The sequence below is a fragment of the Pleurodeles waltl genome, chromosome 12 (assembly GCF_031143425.1).
Source record: "Pleurodeles waltl isolate 20211129_DDA chromosome 12, aPleWal1.hap1.20221129, whole genome shotgun sequence".
Classification (NCBI taxonomy): Eukaryota; Metazoa; Chordata; class Amphibia; order Caudata; family Salamandridae; genus Pleurodeles; species Pleurodeles waltl.
Genome location: NC_090451.1, coordinates 521577057 through 521600415, shown reverse-complemented (window position 1 = coordinate 521600415; position 23359 = coordinate 521577057).

Genomic DNA, 23359 nt, shown 5'->3' with positions numbered 1-23359 from the left:
CCCCACCAAGAGATATTCAATATTTTACAATGGAACGCCCCTAGGTTTGGTAAACTCTATAGATTACTTGGGGGTGAGAATCAGCAACAATCTGCATTGGGGGGCCCAAATCGACAAAAGTTTGGCTCGCCTGGTACAGTCATCTGGAGCCATTCTTCGTTTTCATAAGTCTACTTCTGAGAGAGTGATTACTCCAATTATTAAAATTTATAGAGCAAAGGCACAAAGTGCTGCGGTCTATGGGGCAGAAATTTGGGGGTCCTCAAACACTGGCAGGCTTGCAGTGGGGGAAAACAATTTCGTGAGGTCTACTTTGGCCTGCCCTCGCAGTACCCCACTGCTGCCATTGTTCTGGGACCTTGACCTTCCACGCATCACAGATGTAGTTGCCCTACGACCTCTGCTTTTTTGGGTCCGTGTTTGGTCCACCCCTGAGTTATCTACATACAAGGAGTCTATCCAAGACATCTTGGATAGACCTAATGTACTCACCATTCCCTGGTTTAATCACATCTCTAAATGGTTTCACAAATTGGGTCTTAGTGAGCTATGGAGTCATCCAGAAAGTATAAGGAAGGAGCAGAAGAATCATTTGAAAACGGTATACTGGACTTACGTCAGGGAAAACTATCTGCTGTGCCTTACTCACGGCAGATTGACCTCACAATTTTTTGATTTTAAATGGTATCCGTCTTTTGAATCTTTTATGGATATAATTCTTGACCCATTAAGTAAGAGTTTATATATCCAGTTCAGATATGGTTGTCTGCCTCTCAAATCATATGGCAGTAAGTGGAGTGCAACTACAAGATCTGATTTATGTCCGAGCTGTACCCATAATCCAGAATCCATTGTACATTTTATGTTTTTATGTCCTGCCTATTTGATTGCGCGTCGAAAGTGGTTACGGCCAGTGTGTAGGAATATGGGGGTAAGACATTGTATTGTTGCCTTAAGAATTCTGATGAGGGAAAGTTCCCCCCCCTTGCCCTGTGCGGTTAGTAAGTACATTACAGCTGCCTGGCATGTACGTATTAATCACTTGGGGAAAGTTGCTGATGCGGAACTTACTTCCAAATAAGGACAACATGAAAAACTGATAATGGAATGTTTTAGTCATCAAATTTTAACCACACACCTAGACTGGAACAATACCCCATGATTGATTTAAATGACAGTCAGTAGGAGATTAGGTGTTTGGTTTTTATGTGTTTTAAGGCCGTAAAGGATGTTCTTTTTTATTCCTCTTATTTCCTTTTTAACATAATTTTTACTTATCTTTTATCTTTCTACCGGTGGTTGTTTTGCTTTTAGGGTTGAAAGTAACCAATAAAGCTATGTATGTACAAATATAACTGTGGGAGAAAACAATTTTGCGAGGGCTTTGATAGTGTGCCCCCGAAGTACACCACTGATCCCAATGTTTCTTGATTTGGGGCTAAACCAAGTAGCTGATTTAATTTCCCTATGACCTCTATTATATTGGATAAGGATTTGGACCACCCTGAATTGGATTTATACAAAGCATCATTGCTTGACCTGCTAAAGAGACCAAATGCAGCTATTATTCCTTGGATTAAATATGTGTCCAATTGGTTTTGTATCTTGGGGTTTGGAGATTATTGGGAGAATCCCCAAAAATTAGTGAAATCCCATAAAACTGCTTTGAAATCAGCTTACTGGTCCAATGTATGGAACAATTATATTTGTTGTAAAACTCATGGTCGATTATCTAATCTTTTTATTGATTTTAAGTGGTTTCCGCAGTATGAATCCTATTTAGATATTATACTAGATCTACAGGGCAAAGGTTTATGTGCTAGATTCCGTTTTGGGTCCTTACCAATGTTGTCTTTAACTTGCAACTGGGGGCCAATCACTACTTCAGATATATGTCCGGCTTGTGGCGGTGCCCCGGAAACAGTTGAACATTTTATGTTTTTTTGCCCAACATATTTTTTTCCACAGTCAAAATGGATTCGAAAAACCTGTAGGGAAATGGGGCTGGAAAATTGCAGTATAGCAATAAGGGTTTTAAAAAAAGCCATAGATCAAATTAATTAATTTTAGCAGTCAGCAAGTTTTTAGTGGCAGCATGGCATATACATGATCACCATTTTAATCAAGGACCCATGAAGCGTGCCCAGGCAGGATTTTAGATGAATACTTTGATATCACATGTATGTATTTATTTATGTGTTTTTTTTATAAAATTATTTAATTATTGTACAGATTATAAAATGAGTTGAAATTTTTCCTTTAATGTATGTGATGCTTTGATGGTTAATTGACCGAATAAAGCTTGATTTAGTGACTGTATGGGTGCATGATTGGGTGTATGGATGAGTGAGTGCATGATTGACTGTATTATTGAGTGGGTGCATGAGTTTCTGTATGGGTGAGTGAGAGGGAGTGCGAGACGTTGAGTGAGTGAGTGAGTGCATTCATGGGTGGGTGCATGAATGGGTGGATGTGTGGGTGAGTGAGATGGTGCATGAGTTGTTTAATGGGTTGGTGAGTGGGTGAATGAGTGACTGTATTGGTGAGTGATGGGGTGTATGAGTGGGGGTATGAGTGGATGCATGAGTGGCTGTACGGGTGAGTGAGAGGGTGTGTGAGTGACTGTATTGGTGAGTGAGTGGGTGTATGAGGGAATGAGTGGGTACATGAGTTTTTGTATGGATGAGTGAGAGGTTACACTAACTAAAAGACTGAGGCCCTCATTATGACATTGGCTGTCTTTTCAGAAGACCGCCGTGGTGACAGCTGCCAACAGGAGGTGGCAATCCCCCCACCAGATTATGACACACAAACACAAAACTGCCAGAAAGGAGCCAAAACAACAATCCCGCCAGACCTAAAGGAGCCGAAAAACAGCCAGTCCCACCACCCTCCCCGCCAAGCCTTCAACACACCGCCCTCCAAATAATGACCCACGAATCACCACAATGGTTACTCAACAGTGGTCACCCACTGGCGGTACTGACCGCCGCGGTCGATACTGCCACTCCACACAATCAGAAGCCAGCATTGGGCAGATTGAAAAGAACACACCTGACACATATACACACGCACCAACAGCACTATTAAAAACACCTCCACACAACCCGCAATTCTTTGCAAACTTGAAAATACTGCTACATGTTGCCAGCCCACATATCCCTAATACTGCACACACAAACCACAGCCACCTATATACCCTTCACGCCTCACACACCACACACAATGCCTCAACACCTAATACCCTCTGCACAACACACATACTATACAATAGGCATGTCCCCACAAAAGAACCCCTGTTTCACTGATGAGGAGCTGCGGGTGATGGTAGAAGAAATCGTTAGGGTAGAGCCACAGCTGTTCGGTGTACAGGTCCAGGAGATATCCATTGCCAGGAAGATGAAGCTATGGTGGAGGATTGTAGACAAGATGAACTCTTTGGGAACCTATCCATGCACAAGGCACCACATTGCCATAATGAAGACTAGCGGTGGAACCCCACCCCCTCTCCCAGATTTGACAGCATGGAAGGAGAAAGTCTTGGCTATCCTGCATCCAGAGGGCCTCACTGGAATCACTGGACGGCTGGCCCCCCACCACAGATACCTTCATGGCATGTTACTCCCTCACCCTGACTCTCTTCACTCCGCTCCATCCCAAACAGAGAACCATAACCACCCTCATCTATGTAACTGAAAATGACTGTTACAAATCTTATACATGTCCACAGGTAACCCAGTCAATGTCAGCAGCCAACATGTGCCACTGCAACCCAGTCCTCCACCTGAAGAAGGCTCCAGTGATGACAGCAACTCTGGATGTCTGGATCTGGATGATCTCTCTTGCCCATCTGGGACCACTGGTGAGTTGGACACCCCCCAGTCCACCACAGGGCCCCCCACATCTGACTCCAATACCACAGCAGACACCCAAGCTCCCCAAACCTCTGTCCCCAAGACACGACAATCACCAGTGTGTCCACCTGTACAGGGACTCGAATCGACACCACACAGGCAAGACGATGAAGGTCCTGTTGTCAGTGGGAGTGGGCACACAGTTCAGGGACACAGGCACAGGGGGCCAGTGGGAGTTTATCTGTGCGCCAAGGGGTGGGCCAGCCCAGGGAAAAGACTGTCCAGGAGGCAGTGTCACATGTACTGGGAGCATACCAGAAATCCCAGGACAGGATAGGCCAGGTACTTACCATCTTGCAGGAGAACCAGAGGCTACAGGGGTGACACCACCAGGAGGTCATACAGCAATTGCAAGCTTTAAATGCCAACATGGCCTCCATTGCAAGGGTGCTGAGTGATATGGCTACCATCATGCATGACTACACAACAAACCAGCGGGCCCCTTCCACTAGCCAATGTACTGATCAGCCCTCCATATTGCTGCAGCTAGTGGACAGGAGTACCTGCCACAGGACTCACAGACCACCAGCATCCCTCCCTCTGCAGCAGAAGAACCACCCTGCAAACAGTCCCTGCTACCCAGACAGACACCAGAGACTGTAGCCAAGACTCAAACCACTGCCAGGAAATGAGCCTCACCAACATGTCTCCTTTGTGTGCCACTGAGACATCTTGTCTACTTTGGACTTCCATTGTTCCTTTTCCTATGGCCCCATAGATATTGGACCTGTGCTACAAAACCAACTGGGCCATTACAATGAAGATTACTTCCACCATCACCTCACTCTATTGCACTATTCCTTCCTTTTTGTCACTTCAATAAACACACTTAAACACATCTGAAGGTTTTGTGCTTTAATTACAACAGTATGCAATGTCTTGACCTTTATAATCCTGTGTAAATGTTATGTAAAGTGTGAATCCATTCAATGGACAGTCAGTTTGGTGTACACATAGCCAGTGTGAGAGCATGCCACAAGTCAACATCCACCAAACTGTGTGAAAGAAGTCTGTAGGCATCACGTGAGTTCACAGTAGTGACCACAACAACATCTGCAAAAAGTGAAACCATTAGTGACATTCAATTGAGAATTAAAGGAAGTAGAGCAACATGAGCCCCTGTAACATAACAGCCTACATTCAGCTGGTCCCTTCTACTCAGAAAATTGCACAGCAGTTGACTCCAAACACCATAAGTGAGGAGACACAACTCATTTCAGGCCCTCACACAAGATACCACAGTATAAGCTATGCCATGTTGTCAGTATGCCAATTCCCCCACCAGACCACCTAGTCTGGTCCACACTGTCAGGGACATTGAAGTCACAGAGCAGTTGTGTAAGCACATTGTAAGTCACATGACATTCCTAGCAACATATGCTAATTACTGTATGGAATGAGGACACAGTTTGCAGTGGGCATGTATTTTAAAAAGCTAAACTACTGACACATTGCATGGGCTGAATAAGTTTGTTCACTATCACCATAACACTGGCACGCCTGACCACAGATGGAACAGTGTCAGGTCACATTATGCATACATTTGTGCTTGGCACAACACAACAGCCACACAGCACTTAAGTGTAATGGAGGTATGAACAGAAGTAGAGTCTTCCCTGAGTGTCATTGGAAGTACTGCTGTATCAGATGTGTCCTGTTGTCCACATCCTCATCACTGTCTTCAGTGTCCTCTGCTGCCACAGGTGCATTGTCTCCCCCCCTCCTCCTGCAGGAATGGCACATGGTGTCTGAGGGCCAAATTGTGCAGCATGCAGCAGGCCACCATAATCTGGCAGACCTTCCCAGGGCCATAGAGTAGGGATCCACCGGAAATATGGAGGCACCTGAACCTGGATTTCAGTAGCCCAAAAGTCCTTTTGATTACCCTTCTGGTCCGACCGTGTGCTTCATTGTAACGATTCTCTGGCCCTGTCCTCGGATTCCTCACTGGTGTCAACAGCCAGGATAGGTTTGAGTAGCCAGAGTCACCTGAAAGTAGTGAGACACACACATTACTCATGTACACTAGCACAGAGTACAACTCCAGGTGGCATACAGTGACATACATTGGGTGAAACCTTAAGCTCACCTATGAGCCACACTCTCTGTCTCTGTAGCCGTGCCATTGCCTGTAGGACACTGCTATTCCTCAATACATAGGCATCATGCACAGATCCTGGAAACTTGGTAGTTATGTGGGAAATGTACTGAACAGCAAGGCACACCATCTGGACATTTATTAAATGGTAACTCTTCCTATTTCTGTAGACCTGCTCATTTGTCCTGGGAGGGACCAAGGCAATATGGGTCCCATCAATGGTCCCAATGACATGCAGGATGTGTCCCATGATTTAGAATGCAGCCTTCACAGTGGGCAAATCATCACTGTAGGGGAATGAGATATAGCTGCTCATGTGTTTCAGCAAGGCAGGCAGCCAAAACTCTTCTCAGCACATTTGAAAACATTGACTGTGACATACCTGCAGCCAAGCCCACAGTCATCTGGAAAGAACCACTGGCAAGGAAGTGGAGCACTGGCAGTACCTATACTGCAGGGGGTATTGCTCGTGCTACGAATAGCAGGAATTAGATCTGGCTCCAATTATTGACACAATTCAGTAATTGTGGCCCTGTCCAGATGATAGGTGAGTATAATGTGGTGTACCTCCAGTGTAGCCAAGTCGACTACGGGTCTGTACACAGGTGCTTGCTTCCTCCTCCTACGCAGTGGTGGTATCTAAGTAAACCAAACATCAGAAGTGTGTGACAACAGGAAGGATCGACACACAATATCACAGTACACAGAGCAGTCACATCCAATTCAAGCAAACAGTGATTGCAATTTGCACTGGTGACCTCTACATGCAAATGGACTTCCTCAAAAACACATACTTTTCATTTGCCATTGTGTCTCACAGATGTAGTCGGAGTCGTGTGTCGTTATTAGTAGCATCCCATTTTACATGTTCTGTCAACTACTCATCTGCAAGCAGTGCACTTGTATGAGACATAATTTGAGTGCCAGAGTCTACAACCAAACCAAAATATGTAGCAGACTGGAATTGCCTTGGTGGCTACCATCGCTACCTATGATGCACATGAAATTGACCGTCATGAGTACCAACATCAGGAAATGGCAATGGTCTGGCCTGCATGCAGGGACAGGTGGAAGTGATCTCACTCCGGCAGCGCTCACTCCGCTAGCGCTTGGCGTCATGGCGGAGGGATGTCTGCACCGCCATGCAATTCCTCATTGGTTAACATGGAAGTGTATGGAGCACAGGGGCCAATGATGATCACCGCCGGTGGTGACGGTGTTCACCGGCATAGACGTGACCGCCATTTCCTGTATCCCACTTCACTTGGTTCCTGACTCTCCACATCAACACCTCCACTGTGTGTGATGCAGTGTCCTGTGTCTGGAACCCACAATGACCCGTGCTACAGGAGGTAGGGCCCCAGCCTTCACATCTGAAGAACCGGAGAAGCTTGTGGATGGGGTCCGACCCTTGTATGGACAGTTGTATGGGCCTCCAGATCAACAGATGAGCACCTTTGGGGTACTTTGGATGCAACATGGCTGTATGTAGATGTATGTGTGTGCTAGCAGTGTGTCATTTGGTGAGTGTATTTTTGCTGCATGCAATGTGTACGCATAGGTACAAGTAATGTGTAAGGTTAATGTGGGATCTAGGCAGTATGTAATCCATTGCTGCAACAAAATGTAGTGTGGAGTTCATGGTGTCCCTCTGTCTGTGTTCCCTATGCAGGTCAGCGCCCATCAGAAGAAAGGGTTATGGTGTGCCATCACCAAGGACGTGCAGACCCTGAGGGTACATATCCGGCGGAGCACTCACTGCAGCAAGAGGTGGGAGGACCTGTGATGCTGGGCCCGGAAAACTGTGGAGGCCCAGCTGGGGACATCCTCCCAACGAGGGAGGGGTGCCCGGCGGACCCTTACCTCCCTAATGGCCAGCATACAGGCGGTGGCCAATCCGGAGTTAGATGGGCTCTTGAATGCAGCACAGCAGCCACAAGGGGGTGAGTACACACTATGTGGAATTCTTTCCTGATGCCTGCCATGGTGTTTGGGTGCAAAGTTCTAGTCAGCGTATGGCCCAGTATGCACGTTTAGCTAATCTTGTGGAGTCCTGCTTAGCTATGGTGAGTGGTATGTACATGCGGTATTGGCAAGTAGCTAGCATACCTCGGCAGACATGGCTAAGTGAGTCCCAGTAGATGTGCAGATGGTAGTGTCTAGGTTCATATCTGTTATGGTTCCCAGGGAATGGTTTGGTATTGTGGTTCATACTGCACAGTGTTAGTCCCAGTGAGTCATTGTGATGTGTATCCCATATGTGCTGTGATTGCTGTACTTGACCCTGTCCACCCTTTCTTTCTCCCCCACACTCTCTCCTTTTCTCATCCTGTCCTTGTGTGCATTAGCATCATCTGGCGAAGGAGCAGGGGCACCAGTGAGTGGGGGAGAAGCAGTCCACGGGACACAGGAGGCACAATTCACCGATGCTAAGAGGACCAGAGGGTTGGAGGGCAAGGGGAGCACCATGGAGGAGACAGGAGCTACAACAACAGACATTGATGCCTCCTCTGATGGAAGCTCCCTGGTGGTGGTGGACCCCTATGGGGCCACCCCAGTTACATCATCTTCCGCCACCCCAGTGCCAGCACTGCACTCCCAGTAGCCCCCCACCGAGTTGTTGTACCCACTCACCCAGGAGGGGGGGTGTCTCCTTTGCCCTAGGCACCTCGGCCGCTGCCTCGGTCAGCCCTGCTGCCCTCACTGAAGAGGCTATTGACCTCCTGAGATCCATCTCTGTAGGTCAGTCAACCATAGTGAATGCCATCAAGGGGCTGGCATCCCAGATGCAGCAATGCAATAGCTACCTGGAGGGCACTCACCGTGGCTTGGCTGCCATACAGAGATCCTTCCATGCTCTGTCCTCCTCTATGATGGCAGCCAGTGTCCCTGGTTCTTCTGTCCCCCCTCCAACTACCTGTTCCCAGTCCCAAAGCCCTTCTCCCCCCACCCATCCCAAGCACACAACCAGACCTGCATGCACCCAAGACAACAGACAGGACTCGCAAAGACATGCACAGGCTCCACAGATAACACCATGAGCATACACACAGCCAACACCCAGCTGCACACTCAACAACAGCCATTGCCTCCACTGTCCCCCCTCCTCCCTCACATTCACATCATCACTCATGCCTGCAAGCACTGCATTTTCAGTCCCAGATCCTGCCACCTGTACAGCCTTGCCCCAGTCACCACAACAGCAGACACACAGAATAGCACCCCATTTACTACTTGTGCAGTCACCACCACCACCATCACAACCACATGCAGTATACCTACCTCACTTGCAGACACCACCATAACATACATGCAAACGATCTGTTTGTCTTCTCCCACCCTGGCTGCCCCCCTCCTCCAAAAACATATAAACTCTCCCACTCAGACACTCAACAGCCATCCACCTGACACATACACACTGTACATGCACATGCAACCCAGTCCAGCACACCTACTCCTCCTACAACCACTCCCTCTACCTCCATACCCAAACCTCGTCCACACTCCACCCCACTGTACCAAAAAAACCTTTCCTTGCCCAACTGACCTCTTCCCTCCTCCTGACCCATGTTCTCTGTAAAAGGAAGGTCCCGCTCCCCCAGCCCAGTACCTCCAGCTCCCAGTCCTCTCATGGCCCGTGGTGTTGCACATGTCCTTCCCCCCCCACAGAAAATACTCCCACTGAGGGGCACAGGACAACTACTCTCACCCCCGCTCCAAGCCCACTCCTCCACCCCCTAAACAGAAAAGCAAAGGCCCGACCCCTCCCAAACCCAAATCCAAGGACACCCCTCCCAAGAAAACCCCCCCACCTACTAAGGTGCCTGCCTTGCACAATCATGTCCCTGTCCAGTGAAGTGACTTGGGCTGTCAGGAGTTAAGTTGGGCCTATTTCGTTGCCCTGTGGGATGCCATGGACAATTGGACCGGCCAATGGCCCTTTATGTATATAGTTCACTTTGTTATGTGTGGTTGCTCTTCCCACCGGAATACAGTGGTTGGACCAAAGGTGTTTGCCCCGGCTTGCTTTACTTCTGGCTTATGTTGCTGTTGGATTTATCAGCAGATTGTTCGCCGTGTGTGGTATGTGTGTATGGTGTGTGTTGTGCATTTGGTTCCATGGCAGCCGCTGACTCATCTGTGTCCCTGGAGGTGAGTGTATCCTTTTATATGAGTCGTTTCCGCCAGGTTTTTTGTGGCACCCCGGAAATCCTGGCGGTCTGCAATGTCATAATATGGTGGCCGGTGAATGGTGTTCTGCCAGCCTGAAGATGGCAACCACTGTGGTCGGTGGCCGGACTGCACTGGCGGTTCAGGAGGATCAGGAGGTTCATTGGCTATATATGTGAGGGATCAACGCAGTGGTCATAATTTTGCTTTCTTCACCGCCGGCCTGGCAGTGGTATTACTGCCATCGCCTATGTGGCGATCAGCTGACCGCCAATGTCACAATTGAGTGCCTGAATGTTAAAACATTTTGCTTATTATTATTCCCGGTACAGAACTACTAAAAGATATAATCCACAGTTGATTTTTTTAAAGTCCTTTAGTAAAAAATCACCCTCGATAGGCCGAACGATGTCTTTAACAGGGATGATCCACATAGAGAGAAAAACGTATTCCCATTTTTTCCCCAGAAATCCTAGGAACATATTTCATCCACACTTCATTTCTGGACCGCCTTTTCAAGATTTCCACCCCAATAAGCCGAATGATGTTTTAAAAACTAATAATCCACGTAGATAGAAGACTGAGTACCACTTTTTTCCACAAATCCTCCTTAGAACCTTGGCCGAAGAAACAGTAGGTAAGCATTAGGAAGTTTAAAAGGTAGTTTTTGTTTGAACTGCAGACTACTGTCATTGCATTCTGCCCATCCAGTTTGGGTCTTTAAATATACAGGGGGTCATTCAGACCCCGGCGGGCGGCGGGAACCGCCGAATGACCGCACTGAGGTCAAAAGACCGCGGCGGCCATTCTGTGTTTCCCGCTGGGCTGGCGGGCGACCGCCAGAAGGCCGCCCGCCAGCCCAGCGGGAAACCCCTTCCCACGAGGACGCCGGCTCCGAATGGAGCCGGCAGAGTGGGAAGGGTGCGACGGGTGCAGTTGCACCCGTCGCGAATTTCAGTGTCTGCAATGCAGACACTGAAATTCTAAGTGGGGCCCGCTTATGGGGGCCCCTGCAGTGACCATGCCATTGGCATGGGCACTGCTGGGGCCCCCAGGGGCCCCACGACACCCCTCACCGCCAACCTGTTCCTGGCGGTCAGAACCGCCAGGAACAGGATGGCGGTGAGGGGGTCGGAATCCCCCATGGCGGCGCAGCAAGCTGCGCCGCCATGGGGGATTCCCCTGGGCAGCGGAAAGTCGGCGGTACACCGCCGACTTTCCGTTTCTGACCGCGGCTGTACCGCAGCGGTCAGAATGCCCAAAGGAGCACCGCCAGCCTGTTGGCGGTGCTCCCGCGGACCCCGGCCCTGGCGGAATTTACCGCCAGGGTCGGAATCAGGGCCACAGTATAATAATGTTAAGATTGAATATTAAGGCCTTTATGAAAGATGATAGCTAAAGTACAGCATGTTCTCCAAGAAAATTATATTTTTCCAGGTTTGAATTTTGTAATTTCGGTGTCCAATTTTGATCCATCTGCTCTGCATCGTTGAAATATTGCTATAATGTATTTACCACTTCTCTGTGTGAGCAATATAGACAATACATTTGATTTACTATTTGGACAGGTCATGTTTTGGTCACTCTTTTTTTTAAATTTATCAAAGACACACTTTTTGAATCTGGGAGAGTTACATCGAGAAGTCACTCAGAATGGATTTCAGTGATGAAAAAGAGCAATCTTCACACTCATGGTTCCTTGCATAACTCAGTCCACATATGTCATCAATATTTACATTTTCTTTTTCTAAAACTCCAAGGATCACCATAATTAATTCATGTGTCTTGCTGAGAATTGAGAGCAAATACTGCAGATCCACAAATGTGTCTACCAGTTCTTGAATGACTGAAGCAGAATGTATTACAGTCCTATCACAAGGTAAGCGTTGAAGGCAATGAAAGAGTGCTGTACACGATATGTTCCTTTGTTTTTCTTGATTTGCATTTACAACATGTGGTAAATTGAAGAGAACATTGAGAACATGTCAGGAGGTACCACATAGAGGAGAGATAGGAAAACGGATTACCTTGGCCCCTTCCCTATGATTTAGTCTCACCTAGTGGTTCACCTATTCTTTATTCACAGCCCTCCACGAGTATACAGACTGAAGGAGTGATTTCAATGGGAACACATCCACAAGCAGTTAACTGGAGAGAACCCAATGTACTGTCCCTCAGAAAGGACGAGGATGGCCCCCTCAGGTCCGCCAGAGTTCCCTGTCCTGTGGCATAGGGATGGGCCAACAATGACTCCATAAACAAGGCTGAACAGGAAATGGTGGAACAGATGTGGAACAGACACAGAGAGGAGAGCCCAACCTGCCGTACTCAAGTGTACCACAAAGTTATCACATCAAGAGAACAGGAGACTGAGCTGAGAGGAACCGATCTCTCTATCGGCCCGAAGTTCACCCAAGACGCAAAACTAGTGGACGTGACTAGAGGAACGAAGATTGCAGAGGAAGCCAAAAGCCACCAAGAAGATGAGACATCCCTCCAGGTATGGAACCATCTCCTGGGAGATATTCTCCAGAGAAATCCTAAACCGGGAGGCGGGTGTTAGCGCGAGTGTCTGATGAGAGTAACGCTTGCACAAGTAGCCCCGAATCAACTGCATGATTCAATACAAAAAACGCAGCCGGATATTGGCACTTTTAGTTCTTGCCGGTATAAGACTGACACTTTTGTTCCTTCTATAAATGGTTTGTTCTATGTATGTGGAACACTTTACGGGTCTCTTGTCTGATACATTCTTCCTCTAATATCCTTTCGTTTGAAGGGTACCACACATATTACCTTGCAAAGCACTATCTCTTTGGTCTTTGGGAAACGGATTGGAAAAGACTGTATATAAACACTTAGCATTGCGTATTTCCTTTTGATTTAAGATGCATTCCTCGCCCCGCTGACCTTGCCTTCGGGATTCCTGGGAAAAGAAAAGAAAGGAGAAAACCAAGAGTTACTTCATTTCAGAATTTATTTGTCATTAAATAAAAGGTTAACAGACAGTGCACCTAATAACCCGACTAGCATATTTAGTAAACCCCGCTTGTGTAACAGAACTATATTAGCATAGAGGTTTACACCATTAGTGTTCTCCAACTGGCAACCTACAATAGCTCCATCATTTTTCAATTTTCTTTTCGCAACACTTTTTTGTTTCTCCTTGTTTAGTGTCTTTCCAGGAATAAGCGTGGATAATTTTGTACGTTTACATGTTTCGTATACAGGATACTGTCCTAAATGAGCATATATACGTCTTAATCTGTTTTACCCTTTAACACAGCTTGCATCTGCACTAAGCTTCTTATCATCCAAATGACTTTCCTTCTTTAAATACTGTTCTCCCAATATTAATAAATGCAGAATCTACACTTAAACCTTGTGATTTATGGATATTTACAGCATACGCAAGACAGACTGGGAATTGCTTCCACCGGACATATGTCTTTTTCAAGCAAAAAGCATACAATATATTGTCCAATTTGCTTCACCCCTTCAACCAGATCAAGTCTTATAGCTAAGATAGCTAAGAATTCAACTTCATAATGGTTAGGACATTTAATGAAATCAATAACTTTACCCATCGCACCATTTACTACTCATTCTTCATCATTTAAATTACATCTCAAAATTACTCTACAATTTTTTGCACACACGTAAACACTTTTCTAGTCCAGCAGTCCTGGATAGAGATTTCTACAAAGAGTTCCATTTTTCTTGTAGTTTTCCACTCAGCAGCACTGTCAGTCCCTAGTGTTCCCTTTTGTTGATATCTGTAATTTCCAAAATGTATTCTTTCTCCAGTTTCAATAATTCTTTATTCAATTTGGTGCATTATTGAGGAGTAGTCATTAAAGAAATTATGGATTTCCCTTCTTTACAGGAATTAAACATTAGATCTTCAGTTGTTTTGTTAGAGGAAAACAGTTTCTTGATAAGCCGACTTTCCAAGGTACGTTTTCCCTCCTCTGTCGGAACTCCTACTCTAATGTCTCCTTTAAAATGTTTCTGTATTCCATGTCAGCAGCTTGACGCATATTTTTGACAAGCTCCTTGTACTTGAAGTTTTGTCACATGTTTACATTGCCAAAACGTCCCAATGAGTTCTGAGTTTCTTCATGTTAAAGAGTCTTGAAGGCAGGTTGTCCTTTCAAAAATGGTAAGTTGTAAACAACAAAAACAATTAGCTTTCCACCAAACAAGGCAAGCATTAAGTTTGAAACCATGCTTACCTCATTAATAATGAAACACTTAAATTTCTTCAAAACTCTTGCCACCTAATGACAAGCTGCACCAACTTCTGTTATTCCAGTTTATTGTTGTGTTCAACCGGTAGCATAAGTAGTCTATGTAAAGTTATTTCTTTGATATTGTATGCAGCTAATCCAGTAGGTGCTGTTACTACACATGATAAGTTTGATTCTGTAGTCTTGTGTAGGTAAGTGAAGATACCTTTTCCTGGTACTAGCTTGATCACTAATATATAACAGTATTATCTTGAGTGGTGAGCAATTGCACTGTTTCTTCTCATGAAGAAATCCATGTTCTATTTTGTATTTTACTTCAATATAAATGTCTTTCTTTTCGCTGTTGAATTGTGCACCGAACTGTTCCAGAGCTACAGATTCCTGTCTTGCTTGCTCCATTACAATTTCCACTTCATTCATAGTTGTTGCAGCTTCGTTTTCAATAATAGGTTGTCCAAGAGTATCCTGATTCAGTGGTCCTGAACTTTGGCTGCTTTGAGAAAAATCCTTAGCTACCTCAGCCACAATCATTTCTTCTTGTTTTATCTCATCATTTAATATTTGTAAATAGTTTGTCAAAACTCAACACTGAATAGTATCTTTGACAGCACTGAAAAAATCTTCGTAGCAATCATAGGTGGTCATTCTGACCCTGGCGGTCTTTGACCGCCAGGGCGGAGGACCGCGGGAGCACCGCCGACAGGCCGGCGGTGCTCCAATGGGGATTCCGACCGCGGCGGTAAAGCCGCGGTCGGACCGGCACCACTGGCGGGGTCCCGCCAGTGTACCGCCGCCCCATTGAATCCTCCGCGGCGGCGCAGCTTGCTGCACCGCCGCGGGGATTCCGACCCCCCCTACCGCCATCCAGATCCCGGCGGTCGGACCGCCGGGATCCGGATGGCGGTAGGGGGGGTCGCGGGGCCCCTGGGGGCCCCTGCAGTGCCCATGCCACTGGCATGGGCATTGCAGGGGCCCCCGTAAGAGGGCCCCTACATGTATGTCACTGTCTGCTGCGCAGACAGTGAAATACGCGACGGGTGCAACTGCACCCGTCGCACAGCTTCCACTCCGCCGGCTCGATTCCGAGCCGGCTTCATCGTGGAAGCCTCTTTCCCGCTGGGCTGGCTGGCGGTCTGAAGGCGACCGCCCGCCAGCCCAGCGGGAAAGTCAGAATTACCGCCGCGGTCTTTCGACCGCGGAACGGTAACCTGACGGCGGGACTTTGGCGGGCGGCCTCCGCCGCCCGCCAAGGTCAGAATGAGGGCCATAGTCTCCAAGTAATTCCAATTCACTACACCAAGGCTTGAACAGTAGAAGAACCAAGTAGAAAAAAACTCTCTTTTGTCAGCAGTTTGACAGCTAAGGTTTCAATGGTTAATTAGATTTCCTTTTGCTTGTTTCACTAAACAACCATCACATCCAAGTAATGCATATTTCCCTGTTTCTATGTTTCACTTAATTGCTTTTATATCAGTAGTTCTGAAGAATTTCATAAAGGCACTTGTCTTTTAGATGTGAACTTATTCTTAGATAGTATGTATCCAACATATTTGTCTTCACAGTGTCTGCACTTTGCGGGTCAAACTCTGCTAAGTACTGAATTTATTGGGAAATACTTTAACACTCTATTTCGACGTTGTAGCTAGGCCCAGACTTCTCTAAAAAATTCTTCTTGATTTTGAGAACAAACTTATGGAACTCAATCTGTCACAAGCTTCATATGATCAAATTTCCTTATGGGAAATCATTTTCAAACTGAAGGAATACAATTTCTTGGTAAATGGCTTTTTGGAAAAAGTGTCCTCCCACATCTCCTTCATCTCTGGCTTTACTGATTTTGTATGAGGTGACATACTGATCCACAGTGATGGAGTCGTCTGCAACAAATTGTATGTCCATATTAGCATTCTACATTTTAAGAATCACAGGGTTATATTAATTAATATATTTGAGGCCTCTGTTCTTCTTAGATTGTATGTGTTCTTTGGTGATTTCCGTGTTAGGGGATGCCTGACTGAAGAGAAAAAGCTGTTCACTCTTTCTTTGGAAATGACAGGTCATGGACATCCAAATCAACATCTTGTATAACATTTTCCTTTGGATCTGTATTTATAACAGCAGTACTTCACACATCTATGTGTTTGGAAGTGCAAAACCTGTTGTCTGCAACCTCTTTCACCAGTGTCTGTCAGTTTGGTGCATGTCACATACTGTTCTATGAAAGATAGTACAACCTCATCACTGTCTGCTCCAGATGTGGGTGTGTTTTTTTAGCCATAACAACATGTGAATATGAGAAGCACCTCTTGCTTGGTACTCTTTACGCCAAAAATATCACCTACTTCTCCAACAGAAGGATTGCTCTTGTGAAAGCCAGCATAGCTTGGAAGTTGTGGTTAAAATATCCACAAACATTAGTAGGAACTAATTAGCAACATTCTTCAGCTGTCTTTACATTGATATCTTTTAGGTTTGAGTTTGCCTTTCTCAAGGATTCAAGCAGGTCATCCCACACATACTCAGCACAACTGAGTATCAGAAACCAGGTAGATGAACCGAGGTTTCTCAGCATACATTTCAGTACTCCATGACGACGATACCAATATTCATTGGTGCCACGTTGGCACACCACTAAATTAATCAAGTTGTATTGTAAGTTTTTGTCCTTTCCATGAACTTTGTCAACAAAATCTCTTGCAGACAGATTTTGAAAATGTAACTCCTGTCTTTAGAATGTGATTTACCGCATATCAAAGTCCAGACAAGTCACTCTCAAACAGAAGGTGAAGTATGTATGGAACACACTGTCACATTTCTTCTGATCTGGATTGATCCACTTTTTCTATTTGTCCACTTGCTGGCAAATTTTCATCATTAATATTTGCTATATCTTGTTGAACATCAGTATTTTTATAATAAACATCATTTTGTACTAGGTATACTGTTGCTTGTTTTACTTTACTAAGATCAACTAACCATTACCAGAATTTTTTTACTCTTAGTTGGCACACCATTTACTACAGTGATAAGTGGGTCATCAATGTCTTTGTTAACCCCTACATTTCTATATTTAGTTTAAAGTCTAATGGCAAATACACTACTCTTCCTTTAAGGCTACCTGTTTTTGGTTCCAATCGTATAATTGTTTGAAATGGATGTACAGATTGCATGAGTATTGATTCATATACATTTAAATCTCGTTGTTGTTTTGGAATAGTTACTAGTTCTAACTTGTTATGTACTGCTCTAGCTGGCATTTTCTTATCCTCTAACATCATAGCAATACTTACATATAACTTGCTGCGTGGACAAGTCAAAGGTCTACTCTACAAATAAATAAGCAGCACATTCTTGCCACTTTCCTCAGTTTTCCTCATCAGTTTTGGAGAATACATCTACCTATCAAGTTAGACTTTTGTAGTGAGTGCATCGACAACAAATACAAGCACAGTTGTTTTTTCAGAACACACTGGGGGTCATTCTGACCTCGGCGGTAAAAGCCGCTTACCGCCGGTCAGAAGACCGCCACAATACCGCTGCGGCCGTGGTCAGCCGCCACGGTCATTCTGACCCACAACTGCCAAACCTCCAAAAATCCGACCGCCATTGCAGTCCGCCACATCAGCGGCCCGCGATAAACTGGAGATGACCAAACCTCCACCGCCACGCCAACAGAAATATGCCCATGCCATTACGATCCACAAATCCACGCGGCGGTCTTTCAAACGCGGTAGTCTATTGGCGGTACACACCGCCGCGCTCAAAATACCCACACCTTTACAAAACACTACCACATTGGACAATTTGAAATACACACACCTGATACACATACAAACAACACTCCCACACATCCAATACAATATAAAACACACACCCACATCACCCACAAACCCCTACTACCAAAAATCAGAGACGAAGGAGAGAGAGAGACACATCAGAGAATAGAGAGCCAGACACACAGAGGCACACTACAACATCACACACACCACATAGTAGCACAAAGCACCACACACCAACACACTCATCACCACATACACCACCCCATGGCACCACAAAGACACCCACGCTTCACGGACCAAGAACTCAGGGTGATGGTGGAGGAAATCCTAAGAGTGGAACCCCAGCTCTTCGGGTCGCAGGTGCAGCACACCACCATAGCAAGGAAGGTGGAGCTATGGCAGCGGATCGTGGACAGGGTCAACGCGGTGGGACGACATCCGCAAACGATGGAACGACCTACGGGGGAAGGTGCGCTCGATGGTGTCGCGACACAACATCGCGGTGCAGAAGATTGGCGGAGGACCCCAACTACCCCACCAGAATTCACAGCATGGGAGCAAGAAGTATTAAACATCCTGCATCCTGAGGGCCTCGCTGAAGTACCCGGAGGAATGGACTCTGGTAAGTCCTATCTCATTTCCTTCATCCCCCCCACCCCACCAGCATGCCTACCCTCACCCCCACCCTCACCCCCAACCCACCATCACACATCATCCCTGAGAATGTATCCCTAGCACAACCCACCCAACCCCTCACCAACCCTTGCATGCCACCACAAACATTGGACACCCATTACCTAAGCATGACCACTGCACATACCCATCCCCCCCACAAACCACCCTCACAACACCACCCACAAGGGAATGCCTGCACTGGGGGACAAGGGCACCCATAATTCGCACGCTTTTCCACACACAGAAACAATAACCATACTCTCTCACCCCATGCAGGACCCGAACGCCAACACACCGGTCAGGAGGGTCCTCAAATGTCCATCCCACCCCCGGAACAGGCCCCCAGTGAGGACAGCAGCTCTGGCGACCTGGAACCTGATGACCAGCCCGGACCATCGGGGACCTCTGGGCAGTGGGTTCCCCAAACACCGACACAGGCCACAGCAGACCCAAACCCCCCTGGGAACAACAGCACAGCTCCCACCCAGCGGGCCCATGCCTCTGTCTCTAGGACAGGTCAAGCAGCGGTGTGTCTGCCACTACAGGGCACCCAGGCTAACCCAACACCCCAACAACAACAGGGACCTGGGGGCAGTGGTAGTGGGCACACCGTCCAGGGGACAGAGGCCCAGGCAAACAGGGCAACTCGGAGGGCTGCCGTGCGACAGGGGGGGGAGGAGAGGCCCAGGGAACCCACTCTCCAAGAGGCCCTCACTACCATCATGGGAGCATACCACCACTCCCAAGAGACGATGGCGACGGTACTGGCCAGGTTCACCGAGATACAGGCACAGCAGGAAGAACGCTACATGGGGTTCAGCAACCAACTCACCACCATCGCTACCGCCATGGGGAGCATGGTCCAGGCCCTCAACAGGATAGAAGACACGTTGCGGGACCATGTGGCACCACACAGGGCCACTGTCACTAGCCAGGAACAGCCTACCACCTCCGCCGGCGCTAGTGGACAGGAGGCCCACACACAACGACAGGCCACAAGAACCCCACCTCCTGCTGAAGAACAACCACCCCGCAAGAGGAGCCTAAGACCCAAAAAAAAACCAGAGTAGCATGCCAAGACCACCGCCAGCATGAGATACCCCCAGAAGTCATCCCACTGTCCCACATTGCCACCCTGTCCAAACTCAAACAGCCCCTGCTCCGTCCTTCCACAGGCATATGGACAATAGACCTGTCAGACTGAGAACTGGACTCTGCCATGGACATCACTCCACCCCCACCCATCACCGTCATCATATAATGTACCATTATCTGAGCACACAAAATAAAACAATTATTGCACAGAAAACCGTTTGGAGTCATGCTGTATTCTAAAAAAATCGTACAACACATAACAGTTCACAATATGTGATGTCAGTTAGTGATGACAACATACCAATGTCAATAGGCTGTAGTACATGGCCAAACCAAGCAGAAGTCGGGCTATGAGTCATTAAGCACTGAGAAGGGAAGGGAAAAAGAATATGTTATTTAAAAGAGCTGGGGGGAAATACATAAAGTTGAGATGCATGAGGCTCTAAGTAACTGGGAAATGGCGTGGCTGAATCTTACCTGTGTGCTACTGAAAATACTGTTGTATGACAGCTTCCCTGTTGTCTGTTTCCTCACCGTCGTCTTCCTCCTCTTCACTCTCCACAGGCTCCACGGCTTCTACGACACCACCATCTGGACCATCCTCCTGCAGGAAAGGCACCTGGCGTCGCAAAGCCAGGTTGTGAAGCATACAGCAGGCCACGATGATGTGGCACACCTTTTTTGGTGAGTACATTAGGGATCCACCTGTCATATGCAGGCACCTAAACCTGGCCTTCAGGAGGCCGAAGGTCCTTTCATTGACCCTCCTAGTACGCCCATGGGCCTCATTGTACCGTTCCTCTGCCCTGGTCCTGGGATTCCTCACTGGGGTCAATAGCCACGGCAGGTTGGGGTAACCAGAGTCACCGATTAGCCACACACGCTGTCTCTGTAGCTGTTCCATCACATAGGGGACGCTGCTATTACGCATAACATACGCGTCATGCACTGACCCAGGGAACTTGGCATTTACATGGGAGATGTACTGGTCTGCCAAACAGACAACCTGCACATTCATAGAATGGTAATTTTTCCGATTTCTGTACACCTGTTCATTGTCATTTGGGGGTACTAATGCCACATGGGTCCCATCAATGGCACCAATGATGTTGGGGATATGTCCAAGGGCATAGAAATCACCCTTCACTGTGGCCAAATCACCCTCTTCTGGGAATATGATGTAGCTCCTCATGAGTTTCATCAGGGCAGACAACACTCTGGACAGAATCTTTGAAAACATAGGCTGAGACATTCCAGATGACATGGCCACTGTTGTCTGGAATGAGCCACTTGCAAAGAAATGGAGGACTGATAGAACCTGCACTAGAGGGGGAATTCCTGTGGGTTGGCGGATGGGTGACATCAGGTCTGTCTCCAGCTGGGCACACAGTTCATGTATAGTGGCTCGGTCAAGTCGGTAACGGAGTATTATATGGCGTTCTTCCATTGTCGACAGGTCAACCAGCGGCCGGTACACGGGAGGATTCCTCCTTCTCCTCGCAAGTCCCTGCGGACGGTGCCTAGGAAGGACAACATGGAGCACTGAGTCAATCAACTCACAGGTACGTACAACACAGCTTGCACAGTACAAGAAAATGTTTTGACTGCTATGTTTGTATGTGTGCAAATGCAAGGCCTAGGCCTGTGTGACGCAGTAGAATTTAAGCCATGTGGGCCCTTGAAATGGCGGCTGCCTGACCTCTAAACTGGGACAATGGGATGTGAGGTCAATGCGCTGGCGTGGCACACCGTGGCGGTAGGCGGTCGAAGACCGCTGTACGAAGTCGCATTGGTTAACATTGAACCCTATGGGATTCAGGAGCCAATGACGATGTGCGCCGGCGGTCGCGGTACGCACCGCCGCGGTACGCACCGCCGCGGGCGTGACCGCCATTTTCTATCTGATTAATCACTCGAGACCTGATCATCCACAGGAGAGGACCTATACTGCAAGTGCTGCTGTGAACTCGGTCTGGAAGTGACAATGGCTGCTGCGACTGGGGAAAGGGCCCCTGCCTTCACTACAGAAGAGTTGGAGAAACTCGTGGACGGGGTCCTCCCCCAGTATGCGCTACTCTACGGTCCTCCAGACCAACAGGTGAGTACACTGAGTGCACATTGAATGGGTAATGCCTGTGTGGAGTGGGGTGGCTGTCAGTTGGTGGGGTGGGGAGAAAATGAGGAATGCAACGCACGACTGATGAGAGAATGGGCCACATGGCAAGGGTGGGGAGGGGGGGCATGTACTCCAAACATGCAGAAATGTGACGTTTTCTCTTTCCCACCCTGTACATGTCAAACAGGTGAGCGCCCATCAGAAAATCGATATTTGGCGTGCCATCGCCAAGGAAGTCCGGGCCCTGGGGGTCTACACCAGACGGGGCACCCACTGTCGGAAGAGGTGGGAGGACATCCGCCGCGGAACCCGAAAGACCGCCGAGTCACTGCTGGGGATGGCCTCCCGACCTAGGAGGGGTGCCAGTGGTACCCTGACCCCCCTGATGTCCCGGATCCTGGCGGTGGCCTACCCTGATTTGGATGGGCGCTTGAGGACATCACAGCAGACACAAGGGGGTGAGTATCAGCACATTCTCCTATCTATACGCGCAGTGGAGGCGTCTGGGTGGGGGAGGAGGGCTGTGGGTGACAGTAGGCCAGGGCGCTTTCTGTAGTGTAGTCCCCTCCCTTAGACATGGCCCTGTGCCCCCGCCCCCCACCTCTGTAGGGTGCCAAGTGCAGCTATCCATGGTCCAACATCACCCATGAGCGCGTCTGTTGTCCCTAGACCTGTTGGCCTAGTCAGAAGTACAGAGTAGTGTACCCCAAGTTCGCGGCTTAGTGCATAAGGCACCTGTGTCTGTCCTCTCCGCCAAGGCTATTGACAAGGCATGCACTCAACTTTGTTTTCTTTCTCCCCCCACCCCTATTCTTTGTTTCTTGTGCATTAGCATCATCAGGCGGAGGAGAATTGGCGTCGGAGCACGAGGGAGCTGCAGGTCACCAGGCCCCGGTGGGCACTGACACAGACACCGAGGGCACCAGTGATCCGGAGGGCGAGGGGAGCACCACAACGGGGGTCGGTGGAGACACCAGCGACACGGACACGTCCTCGTTTGGGAGCTCCCTAGCGGGGGCGGCAACATCTGTGCCCCCAGCAACAACAGGTACAGCCGCCACCCAGCGCACCAGCACCGCCCTCTCAGCAGCCCCTCAGTCTTCGCTCCGTGCCCGTTCGCCCAGGAAGGCGCGCGTCTCCTTCGCCCCAGGCACCTCAGCCCCTGCCTCTGTTACCCCTGCTGCCCTCAGTGCGGAGCTCATTGACCTCGTGAGGACGCTCATTGTTGGGCAGACTACCCTTTTGAATGCCATCCAGGGGGT